We start from the raw sequence: 13790 nt of genomic DNA on the forward strand, positions 1-13790 counted from the left end.
AGATATTGGACTTGTATGCCAAGACTCTTATTGATGCCCTAGTTGATGAAGCAGAGAGCCTTTGGGATTGCAAAAGAAAAAGAAACTGAAGTTGAAATTGGATTCAATAAGAAGAAAAGGGAAGGAAAGATCAAGAAGGCTGGGGAAGTTGTATAGAAGATGTCTTCTAAAATCAAATAGATTATTGGAATAGCTGAAGGATCTTCTCAAACAATAGTTTAGGCCTCATGGACAGTAGCAACTGGAAAGGGTGTAGTAAAGAGGAAGAAACCATAGACTTATATTGCCCTTGTTACATCCGGTTCTGATACTGATGTTGTGCCCTCAAAGATTCCCAAGACTTTCATTAGGATACCAAGGAAGAAGCCTAAGGAAGTAAAGAAGAAGAGAGTGAAGGTCATCCCTCTGACCCCCCAAAGAAAATTTTGAAGGAGAGAAATCCCACAAAGAAGAGGAAACCAGTTAAGGAGTCTACTTCTATTCCCAGCAAGAAGAAGAAATCATATCTAGATACAGGTCTCAAATTTGGTCAGTATTGAAGTCATTCCTCCTCTCTCGGTTGTTGAGTTGATTAATCAAATAACTAAAGATGGAATTTTGAGTAATATACAACATTACTATGTATATGGATGATAAAGAGAAAATGGAAATTGAGGAATCAGTTTTGTTGTATTTAGACATATATAAGATAACACTTTTAGAGATTGAAAAACAAATACCAACAAACTTGTACAATAAAATAGATGCTAGAAGGTTATCTACAGTTGAAGAGAATAAACACATAAAGGTACATGAGTTGTTAACTGTTTGTGGAGCCATATTTGATGAAGAGATGCAACAATATTTAGATTTTGTGAATAAAATATTTTTTTGGAGCAAATACCAACATGTGAGTCTCATGGTAGGTAGAGTAAATGAGATAGTTAAGGAAACACATGAGGCTTGGGTAAAACTATTTATAGATAAACCAAGATTCTTGACATCACCGGAAGTCCCTCAAAAGTCTAACACTCCATACATCCTGGTAGATGATAAAGGGAAAGGTATATTGGGCATGGATTCACTAGTTTTTTAACAGAAACTATCAGAGGATATTCCTCCGATAGAACCATCTTTACAAAATGTAGAGAAAGATGTAGATAATATTGAAACTATACAAGATAAGTAGGACACACCGGAATAGTTCATTCCATATATAGAGGTTATTGATGTGGATACAAAAAATAAACAAGTTGAGGATATTGAACCTCTGGCACCAAATGTACATACTAAAGAGGTTAAGGTTGAACAGGTTACTACACCAAGTGGTGAAGCCACCGGTGTAAGTCATAAGATTGAATCCTTTGGGAAGATTTTGGATAGTCATTCATTGTTGGCACTTGACTCATCTAGTCAAGTTGATTTTGTACAGAAGAATATTGAGAAGCTAAGCAATTTTTTCTCTCATTCTTTCATTCATTTGCCTTGACTTTGTCATTGATGTCAAATGAGGAGAGGTTGATGTGAAAATTGATTGGGACATAAGAATTAATGTATAGCTCAGGGGGAGTAGTCTTCCAACAGTTTTTGAGATCATTTTTAGAGTTTTTGGTAGGGAACCAGAACAACACTTCATTAATCCATTTTTCACATGAGTATTTCATCAATGCCAAAGGGGGATATTGTTGGAAATTGACACTCATTCGGTTTAGTTGTGTTGTCATTGATGGAAACACACACCATTCTGGGTTGGTCACTTAACTGGTACTCACCGGTATTCATTGTTTGGAAATCAACATTCAAGTCATCTAGCACAAAAGGAACTAGCACCGACAGGAAAATGAAACTGGCAAAATAGGAATCGATATATGAGGCCGACATAAGAGATTGACCTGACAGGTTTACACAACAATGATCAAAGGCATCGGTCTTGAAGTTTAATGAATTTATTTTTGTCTAGGATGACATGTAAATAAATTATAATATCATTGTAAGCCGACATAAGGCATTTATGTTTGTGTTTGGGAAGGATATTTAAGTCAATCCAGTTAGGCTATTTTAAAAATATAATAAAATATAGTGATGTGATATTGTGTGAGTGATCTTGATCGATAGAATGTGAATATTATGTTCTGTAATCAGTCTTGGATATTGGTTTAGAGGTTTGGGAAGCGAAGCAAGATACTAGTAAGGGAGGACACAATGAAAACTAGTACAAATAGTGCTTTAACCAGAACTCATACATCATAGCAGATGCACTTTCAGAGTTCAAAATTTTGTTTGTAACTCCATATTTGGTGTTTGTAGTCAGTGAGGCTCCTTTTGTGATGATCAACATGCTCTAGGTTGTTGGCCTTCTTGCATGTGCAGGCCTCTATTGTAATATTTATTCATTTGGCTAGTGGATAGATATTGTGGGTCACCAATCCCACTGTGGTTTTTCCTCTTTGAGGTTATCCACATATAAATCTTTGTGTATGGTGTATGCTCTTATGGTTGCTTCATTTATATTTTTTGTTATACTTTTTTATGATTACCAGTTATTGAAATACTTTGTTAATAAGGTTAAAATTAATCTTGTCGATAGAACAATGATTCACCCCACTTTGAGTGTTCTTGGATTCCAATTGGTTATGCCATAGAAGATTGGGTCAAATAGATTTTGACAGTCTTGTTAAGGTCAATAAGAAAGGGTATGTGAGGCATATACCACAGGTCATCAAACCAACAAGCACTTTTTGTGATGAATGTCAAAGAGGAAAACAAACTAAGGTTAGCTTCAAAACAAAAGAATATTCTACCACAAGGCCTTTAGAACTTGTGCATACAAATTTGTATGGGTTTACAATAACAAGAGCCCTAAATGGAGAAAGATACTTCATGCTTCTCATAGATGATTTCTCAAGGATGGCATGGCTCACCTTCCTACAAGACAAATCACAAGCTTCTGAAAGATTCAAAATCTTTAGGAAGATGGTTGAGAAAGAAAGTGGATACAAACTAAAATGTTTAAGATCAAACCATGGAGGTGAATTCACATCAAATGAATTTGAAGACTATTGTGAAAGGCATGGAATTAGAAGACAATTTTCAGCTCCTAGGACACCACAACAAAATGGTGTTGTGGAGAGGAAAAATAGAATAGTCAAAGAGGTGGAAAGGATAATGTTGAATGAAGCCAATCTACTTGATGTTTACTAGAAAGAGGTAGTTCACACTACTGTATATACACTAAATAGAGTGCAATTAAGAGTGAAAAATAGAATGACACCTTATGAGTTATGGTATGATAGGAAACCCTCAGTTAAATACTTCAAGGTGTTTCGTAGTGAATGCTTCATCAAAAGAGATGAAGATGGATTAGGAAACTTTGGTTCAAGAATTGATGAAGGTATCTTCTTGGGGTACTCTAATCATAGAAAGGCCTACAAGTGTTTCAACAAAAGACTAAAAAAGGTGATTGAGAGTGTACATGTAAGAGTATATGAATATATACATAAAGGAAAACATAGCATAATATAGCAGATTGAAGAGCCACATGTTGAAGATGAAAAAGAAATCTGAAAGTGAACAAGTACCCAACAAGACTCCAAATAGATATGTGCAAAAGAATCACCCTGAAGAGAAGATCACAGGCAACAAAAATGAGGGTGTACAAACTAGAAGAAGACTTGCAAGAAATAATGAACAAGTAAAATTATGCCTTATGACTCAGATGGAACCCAGGACATATGTTTAGGCCACCAAAAGTGAAAAATGGATAAATGCTATGGAAGAAGAGTTGCAACAGATATAAAAGAGTAAGACTTGGGAATTGGTCACTAAACCTGCAGACAAAAATGTCATTGGGACAAAATGGGTCTATAGGAATAAGATGAATGAAGAAGGCAAGGTAGTGAGAAACAAGGAAAGAATAGTATGTAAGGGTTATACTCAAGTAGAGGGCATAAATTTTGAGGAAATATTTGTACCAGTTGTAAGACTTGAAGCTATAAAGATATTCTTGGCATTCTCAGCATATAAAGGATACAAAGTATATCAAATGGATGTCAAAACTGCATTCTTGAATGGAAATCTAGAAGAAGAGGTGTACATAGAGAAACCTAAAGGCTTTTAGTTGCATGAAGATGACAACTTTGTTTGTAGACTGAAGAAATCTTTGTATGGTCTAAAGCAAGCACCTAGAGCATGGTATTCTAGGTTGGATAAGTACCTGCATTAGCAAGGTTTCAGAAAGGGAAATGTTGACAAAAATATGTACATTAAGGTGGATGGAGACCACATGATTATAGTTGTGGTATATGTGGATGATATCATCTTTGGAGGCAAAAAAGATGTTCTATGCAAAGAGTTTGTTGACCAAATGCAGTCCGATTTTGAGATGTTAATGCTTGGAGAGCTATCATATTTCCTTGGTTTGCAGTTTTCTTAGTTAGATAAAGGAATATTTATATCACAAACCAAGTATGTAAAGGACATGTTAAAGAATTTTCAAATGGAGGACAACAAACCAATTATTATTAACAACAAAAAAATAATAATGCCAGTAAAGAATGGAGCGTGGTCGCGTCCAGAATTCAAATTTGAGCGTGAGTTCTAGTTCGGCACCAGGATAGATTGGTATAGATGATTCAGAGAGTCCTGCAGAAGGAGGGAGCTTAGGTAGTAAGGATCCTGATTCTCCCTTGGACTCAGGGGACCCAAGAGGAGGACCAAGACCATGTGAAGAGCGGATAGCAGGAGACAGTGGGAAAGGTCAGGTTCAAATTTCAAAATTAGAAGATGACAACTCAGAAGGAGTTCTAGGACAACAAGCAGCTAGCGGTTCAGAGAACATAATGGAAGGTAAAGTATCTTCTAGAAAGGATCTTCTGATGACCCTAGAGGATCTTAAGGGGGGACCCAGTTTGAATGGACATATTTGCAAGTGGTCCTCTCTGTTTGGGGTCAAACCCAAAGGTAAGTCCTCACTTCCCCTGATTAAAAATACCTTGAATGTGTCTCAGGGAAAGTTTGCTATCTGTGTTCTAGACCAAATCATAGACCATAACATTGCTATAATGGATAATACTTTGATTGGTAATTTTTTTGGGACTAGACCGAATATAGAGATCGTTCGTGGATTTGTTAAAAGAAAGTGGAACTTGAAAGGCCAGGTAGATGTGGTTGCAATGAACAAAGGTTGTCTATCCTTCTCTTTTTCTTGTGATGAGGATAGAAGAGACATTCTTTGTAGTGGCTCATGGGCAATAGGAAAATATATCATGTACATCTAGAAGTGGTACCCTAATGCGGGAAAAGAAAAAAAATTCTGGTTCAAGTCCTGATCTAGATTAAACTCCCTGGGCTCCCAATGGAATACTGGGAGGAAGATGTTCTTGTAGGAATAGCCAATACCTTTGGGGAGATTATCGCTATTGACCAGGTCATGACATCTAGAAGAAGGATTATTTATGCTAGGATTTGTGTTGGAGTTGGACCTAATATGAACATGCCAGAGGAAATAGAGATAGAATCTAAACTGGGGAAGTGGAGGCAGAATATTGTTTATGAATCAATCCCTTTTGCCTTCTTTCATTGTAAAAAAGTAGGACACTGGGCTAAAAAATGCCCAAATAATGAGGGTAATTCTCATCCCCAAGCTAATGTTTGGAAAAAAGTTGATAGTTCTTTAAAAGCCTCAGAGTCCAATTATCCAGATTAGGAAAAATAGTCTCAAGTTGGAAGGACAGAGGTAGAACTCATCAGTGAAATGGGAAATGAGCTGAAGAAAGGAGACAATGAAAAAATAGATCATTAGGAGATGGAGCAGAGTGGTAAGGATCCAGAGCATGGAGAAAAAGACAATAAACAAAATGAGGAATTGGAAGAGGATAAGACAGAGTTAGTCTCATATAAGCATGCGAGTAAAGGAGATAAAAAATCCAAAGATAACAAAGAGGAAAGAGATAATTTTAACCTTGTATCTAACTCTCATGAATTAGATAAAGAAATAGATTGGTTCCAGGAGGCCCAACGTGATAAAATTCTGGATCAAAGGCTATCAAAAATCTCATTAGCTTCTCCAATAAAGGTAAAACCAACCTTTCTGGAGGAAAAAGTACCAAAATGGGGAGATGAGGAAGACATCAAAAAGGCACTGGGGAAGAGTGAAACAAAGTAGGAGGAAGAAGAAGCAACAGAGGACAAAAGAAAGAACAAGCAAAAAAAAAAGTAACAATAACATTAACAATAGTACACTGACTAGAAATACCAGAAGCAGGCTTGGGGATGTGGGGGTGCAACATAATTCTCCAGGAAGACATTCAAATGCAAAGAAGAGATCAATGGAAACAAGCAGGAATATTGTCAATGGAACTCAAAGAACCATCTTAGAGGCAGGTATTTCTAAAAAACCATGAAGATCATCTCTTGGAATATTCGAGGACTGAACAGTCCTCACAAACATGATTTAGTTAAAAGTATGATTAGAGATAAAAACCCTGATATTTTTTTGATTCAAGAAAATAAGATGGCAAAAGATAAAGTAGAAAGTTTGAAGATGTTAAAAAATGGAGGAGTTAGTGGAGGGAGTTTAGAAGGTGCCTTAGGAAGAATTGTTACTTTCTGAAACAAAAATAATGTAGAAGGAGAGGTGCTGATTCATGACAACAATTTGGCTTGTATCAGATTTAAGCACCTTAAAAATTGCACTACTTGGGTCTTAACTAATTTGTATTCTCCTAACACTAAGACTGGTAGAAGTGAGTTGTGGAGAAATCTTACTATGTTAAGAAGTAGGTTTGCTAAGGACAGTTGGATTATTATGGGAGATTTCAACACCCCTTTGAAGGAAAATGAGAAAAAGGGAGGGAGTCAAGCTAATCTGGATAGTAGATTGGACTTGATGGACTTTATTAACAATAATGCTATCAATGACCTAGAGTTGCAAGGAGTTAAATTTACTTGGACTAATAGAAGAAGCGGTGAGGATTTGATTCAGGTTAGACTTGATAGAGCTCTTCTATCCTTAGATTGGTTTAACCTTCATGTTTTCTCTTTATCTTCTCACATAAGGGCAAGATAAAATCATTACCCAATTACCTTTACGGTTGAGGAAAAGAGTAGAAGGAGGCATTTCCCTTATAGATTTGAAAGAATGTGGACTAAACACCTGGATATGGAGAGTAAGATTAAGGATTGGTGGTAGGTCAATATTGAAGGAAATGCCATGTACAGAGTGGTTAAAAAACTGAAGATTGTAAAAGAAAATGTCAAGAAGTGGAATAAGGAATTCTTTGGGAATATCTTTGCATCGAAAGCCACAATTCTTTTAGATCTAAAGGATATTCAAGATGAGATATAGAATAATGGTTATACTAATACCTCAAGAGATGTTGAAGATGCTATTCTTATGAGATATCATGACATAATAGCCAAAGAAGAAACCTACTGGAAACAAAGATCAAGAAATGCTTGGTTGAAGGAAGGGGATAGGAATACTAAATACTTCCACATGTCCACCCTAAGACATAAGGCCATTAATATAATATCTCAAATTAAAGTGAATGGCAGAAGTGTTGAAGAAGATGAACCAATGAGCAGGGCTGCTATGGATTTTTTTTCCAATTTACTTGCTAAGGATCAGAATTTGGATATGCAAGCCCAAAGGAATCTTCTGGATAACATACCTACTATTTTAGGGGATGATCAGAATTCTCACCTAACTACTATCCCTTCCCATGATGAAATTCTAATAGCTGTCAACTCCTTTGAGGGCAACAAGGCCCCAGGCCCGGATGGTTTTCCCATGTTCTTCTTTCAAATGTACTAGCATATTATTGGAAATGATGTGTCCAGAGTTGTGAAAGAGTTTTTTGGTACTAGAATTTTTTTGAAAGAAGTTAATGGTACTTTTATAGCTCTTGTCCCCAAAAAGATGGGGGCTGATTCCATGGATCTCTTTAGACCTATAAGTCTATGCAACTCTCTTTATAAGATAATTTCCAAGGTTCTTACTTCTAGAATCCTAAAGTTTCTTCCCTCTATCATATCACCTCAACAAAGTGGTTTTGTCCTAGGTAGACAAATCTTGGACTCGATCATCTCTGTCCATGAAAATATCCACTCTTTGTCTAACTCTAAAAAAAAGGTTTTTTTCTTAAGCTTGACCTATCTAAAGCCTACGACAAAGTGGATTGGGATTTTATGATGGATGTTCTCTTTGCTTTTGGCTTCAGCTCTAGAAGTATTAGTCTTATCAGGCAATTAGTTTCTTTGGCTTCTTTCTTTGTTTTAATGAATGGATCTCCTTCTCCTTTCTTTAAATCTTCTAGAGGACTCAGGTAGGGAGATCCCCTATCCTCAATTATCTTTATTATAATGGCAGAGTGTCTGGGGAGATGTATTGGGAAGTTGGTTGAGAAAGGGGAGTTTTGTGAATTGAATCCATCTTCTGTGAATCAAATTTGTTCCCATTAGTAGTTTGTTGATGATTATATAATAATGGGGAAACATCAGTGCAGGACTCTAGAAGTTTAAAGAAGGCTCTGGATAGCTATGGTTCAGCTAATGGACAACTTATTAATTGGTCTAAAATTTTTGTTTATTTTATCAACACCCCAGAGAGAGGGAGGATTAAAATAAGTAATATCCTGGGTTGTCAAGTTGGAAGTTTTCCTGCTTCATATTTGGGGCTCCCCTTATGCCATGATCCACCTAATACTTTCTGGGGAGCTTTGGTAGATAAATTCCATAAGAAGCTTTCTGGCTAGAAGGGTGCTCTTCTAAGCCAAGCTAGTAAGGTTCAAATGTTGAAATCTACTCTAGAAAGAATCCCTCTCTATGCCATTAGTCTCTTTAGAATTCTTGCCAAGTATGTGAAGGCTATTGAAAAGATCAAGAGAACTTTTTTATGGATAGGCGTTGAGGAGAAGAAGAGAATGAAATTGATTACCTGGGAGAAGGTATGAAAGCCTATAAGAAAAGGAGGACTGGGCCTTAGAAGAATAAGAGACATAAATGAGTTCCTTATGGCCAAGAAGATTTGGAGAGGGTATAAAAATCAGGGAGAGTGGAAACTAATATAGAACAATAAGTATAAAAGACAATGTTCGACTCTTCAAAGCTTCCTTAAAGCGGAAAATATTCCAATTGGATCCAATATTTGGAAAAATGTTTCTAGAACAAGAGACTTAATTGTTAGAGGTACAAAAAGGAAAATGGGGAAAGGGAATCTTATCCAATTCTAGGATGATTCTTGGTTGCTGGAGTCCCCTTTGAATGAAAACCAAGAGTGGAGTAGATTTCAAAACTAGTGCAAGGAAAGATTTGGATCTAAGGTGGATGATTACTGGGAAGATGGATAGTGGGAGGATTTATCTCAGGTGGATCAGTCCTTGGGTAGTTTAAACAAAGTTATGAACTCTATGGTAAGGGTTGAAGAGGAAGACCAATTAATTTGGAAACTCATAGCAAGTGGTACTTTCACTATGGCTTCTCTGTATCATCAACAATTCTCTAACATGGAAAGCCCATGTTGGGCTAAGGCATGGGTGAAAGGCCTCACCCCTAAGATTAACATTTTTTTCTTGACTACCCTACAAGATAAAATTATAACAATTGAGAATATCAGAAAAAGAGGTATTAGCATGCCTAGTGTTTGTATTCTACGTAAACAGAATGAGGAGACCATTAATCATATGCTCTTTCATTTCCCTTTCTCTGTTGATGTCTGGGGAAGCTATCTGAACCACTTCAAAATCAGTTGGGGTTTCCCTGAGTCGATTTAGGAGGTTTTCAACTCTTGGCATCATCCTTCGAGGAATACGTCCACAACTTTACTGTGGAAACTTGCCTTACCTCATATGTGTTGGGGTATATGGAAAGAGAGAAATGACAAAGTTTTCAGAGAAAAGGTTTCTAAGGCTAAAATTGTGTTTGAAAAAATAAAAAGAAATATAGTGGAAAATATGAATATCATAGGAGGCATTGATAATCCTCAAGACAAGGATGATAAATTTATATATGAAAAGTGGAGATTAAAAGGTCAAGAGCACTTTCAGATCAATCCTAGAGAGGGTCTGATATGGGTCAGTCTGCCCAAAGTGTGGATGAAAATTAATTTTGACGGTGCTTCAAAGGGTAATCCGGGTGTTGCAAGATGTGGAGTGGTCCTTAGGGACGAATGGGGAACATGCAAAATCACAAAAAGTATTCCCATAGGAAACCAGACAAATCATGTTGCCGAAGCAATGGCATCTTACCATTGGATGATCCTTGCTAAGGAAGCTAACTGCACTAAAGTCTAGTGTGAAGGAGACTCATTGAACATAATCAATTGTTTAAATATGAAATTCCCGCCTTCTTGGTCAATTAGTAATGCTATTAAAGCGGCTATTAGGAATCAATTAAAGTGGCTATTAGGAATCAAAGGTGACCATGCCCTCCACCAGGGGCTTATGGTCCTAGTTTATAAAATGCTTAAGGGGAAATGCATTGAAAGGCCTATTAAAGGAAAAAATGCAAGAAATGAGACTACGAAGAGTGAAGCCAGTGGATTCAACTTTGATTCGGAGACTCAGGGAGAATCGGAAGAGACTAGCAAAAAAAGGAGGAATAAGGCTAAGAGGAAAAGGATTATGGTGGATTTAGACATGTCAGAGTCTGAAACTGAATCCTTTGAGAAAAAAATTGTTATAAAAAAGAAAGGGAAAGCAACTGGAAAACAAACTCAGAGGAAGAACACTAAGAAAGGTAACAATAAAGACATCAATCATATTCTAGTTGATTCTGAGGAGGATGTTGAGGTGAACAAGAAGGATGAGAGCCAGGATAAAGAGGGGGAGGATAACCCGATGATGGGCAACATTGAGGGTTTGAATACCACAAGTCTGCAAAAGGAGGATAAAGGGGATAAAAGTGGTATTAGTGATAATGATACTATAAAAGCTTTCTGTGATACCATCGGAACCATGGTGAAGGATATTAATAGTTTGAAGACTGATACAAAGGCTATCACAAGAGTTATGGTTGGTGATAACCCCTTGGCGGAACATGTTAAGGAACTAATTGTTGTTCTGCACAATGTGGAAGCTATTGAATGTATGGTGGGTAAAATCATAGCAATGGAAAAAAAGGTCAATGAGATGGAAGATAACAAGGAGATGGAAAATAAAATGAACAAATTGGGTAGCAGAATCAACAGACTGGAACTCAATGTTAAAAAGATTGCAGATAAAAAATTTCAGATCCTCAAAGCTTCGGTGGATAACATGAACATCCTGATTAATAGATTTCAGAACAATGCAGAGAAGGATGGTGATAAAGAGTAGCCAGACAAGAAGGGTCATGAAAAGAGGACCAAAGCTAATACAAAGATCAAGGGTGACATCAAAGGTCATGAGTTGGAGGAATTAATGACCTCGGCGAACAACATGAAACAAATGGTTGTTCATGCTGAGGAAATCATGAAAAGTATTTAGGTCTCTGTCTCTATTTCAGCAAGGGTCCTTGGTTTTGTCTTTTTTGTTGTCGTTGTGCTTTCTTTTCACTATCTATTTTTGGTTTTTAATGTTATGTTATGTAAGTTGATCCCTTTTTTGGGTGGGATCTTTTTATTTTTTGAAGTGATCAGGCATGTTTTTTTCTTGTTATTCTGATCTCTTGGCTTGTACAAGGTTCAAGTTCCTTTCAAATACCTGCTTTTAATTAATCAAAACAAACCAATTAGTATTACCATGGTGATAGGATGCAAATTAAGTAAGGATGATGAGTCACCTAATGTAGATAAGACCTTGTATAGATCCATGATTGGTATCCTATTATATCTTACAACAACAAGGCCTGATATAGTTCAAGTTGTATTTATGGTTGCAATATTTCAAGCTACTCCAAAATAATCACATGTAAATGCAGTTAGAAGAATATTCAAGTATCTACAAGGAACACTTACTCATCGCTTATGGTATCCAAAGAAAGGAGATTCCACTTGGCAAGCCTATACTGATGTTGATTGGGTAGGATGTGTAGATGATAGGAAGAGAACTAGTGGTGGAACTTTCTTCCTTGGAAAGAGATTGGTTTCATGGCACAACAAGAAGAAAGATTCTATTTCTTTGTCTATGACTGAAGCAGAGTACATAGTTGCTGCTACATGTTGTTCACAGGTTTTGTGGATGAAACGGACCTTAAAGGACATTCAAGTATCATTTTAAGATTCTCTAGCTATTATGTGTGATAACTCAAGTGCCATTAACATTTCCAAGAACCCTATCATGCACTCAAGGACAAAATATATAGAAATTAAGTACCATTTATTGAGGGAGATTGTAGTTGACAAGGAGGTAAAAGTTGAATATATTTCCACAAGTGAGCAAGTTGCCAAAATTTTTACAAAACCACTACCATAGGACACATTTGAATAGCTAATATACAATTTGGGTGTTGTTCCACCATCCTTTAGTACTTAAACTTATTGTTGAGGTATGTGGTTCAGGGGAGTGTACTGTTTTTACTACTTTTCATCCTTGCACCTCATGTTTGTCCCAGGGGGAGTTTTGAATTTTTTTTTATGAGCAGTATTAACATTGTTGTTCATATTGTAATAATGGTTCATCTAATGGACTTTACAAAAAACAACAATTGCCAAGTCTTGTCCAGGTTGAACATCTTCGGGTGAGAAAGAGAAAACATCATGTTTGTAGGTTGTATGCAAGTCCCTTTGCCATTGTTGTCAAAGGGGGAGAAATTTATAGTCCTATTTTGACATGAAAGGCGGAGAAAGAGTGGCCTATGTGTGTTGATGCTATGCGTTGACATCCATACCAAAGGGGAAGATTGTTGGCATTATTGTAAATGATATCAACAAGTGTTATAGAGTGGTGTTAGACAGTTCAGATAATCAGAAGACAACTAAGAGGGGGGGGTGAATCAGTTGTCACAGATTACTAGAAGCATTAGCAATTTAATAACAGAACCCAAAACAATAATACCAAAATAGAAGATAAACCAATTAAGCATAAACAATAATCAAAGAATAAATACCATCCACACAACACCAAGATTTGTATGTGGAAAACCCGATAAAGGGAAAAACCATGGTGGGAAGCCTACCCACAGTTAGATAATACTTCTACAGTAAGTATTTGAATTACAATGAAGGGGCCTGCACTTGCAGGAAGCCCAACAGACTAGAGCACACTGCTCATCACAAAAGGATCCACACTGACTACATATAAGTCCAAACTATAATCCGGAGAAGTGTTGAACTGAAAAAGATAACATCTCCTATGCCTAGGTATAGTTCTGATTAAGCTCAATACCAGAGGACTAAATCCTCTTACACAAACCCAATTTGATCTCCAATGATCGACCAACTCCTCTACCTGAATGATATTACATTAATCCCACATTACATTCCTTGACCATGACCTCTTACATTAACCATGATGATCTACAATGAGATCCTACATCTATTTATACAAACCCTCGACCATAAATAATTAGGTCAGCCACCAGACAATAAACTAATTACATAATTACAAACCATGTGGGTCTTAGACTAGACAAGTAATATCAACACATAAGACATCTCAGAAATACAACAATGGGTCATATCCAAATGTTATATTAATGTTGGTCCATAACCTAGATCAATCGGAACCAAGTATAGGTCCACATGCTTCAGCAATGATCTCCATCCACCAAGTCTCAAACATGATCACCAACATCATCCTGAAACTCCATCAGAAGCTGCACCAACACCACTTATGAAATTCATCAAAGATCTCCACCAAAATCTTTGATGGTGAAACCCTCACTAGAACTAGAAA

This window comes from Cryptomeria japonica, chromosome 9 (genome assembly GCF_030272615.1).
Source record: "Cryptomeria japonica chromosome 9, Sugi_1.0, whole genome shotgun sequence".
In the NCBI taxonomy this organism is placed as follows: domain Eukaryota; kingdom Viridiplantae; phylum Streptophyta; class Pinopsida; order Cupressales; family Cupressaceae; genus Cryptomeria; species Cryptomeria japonica.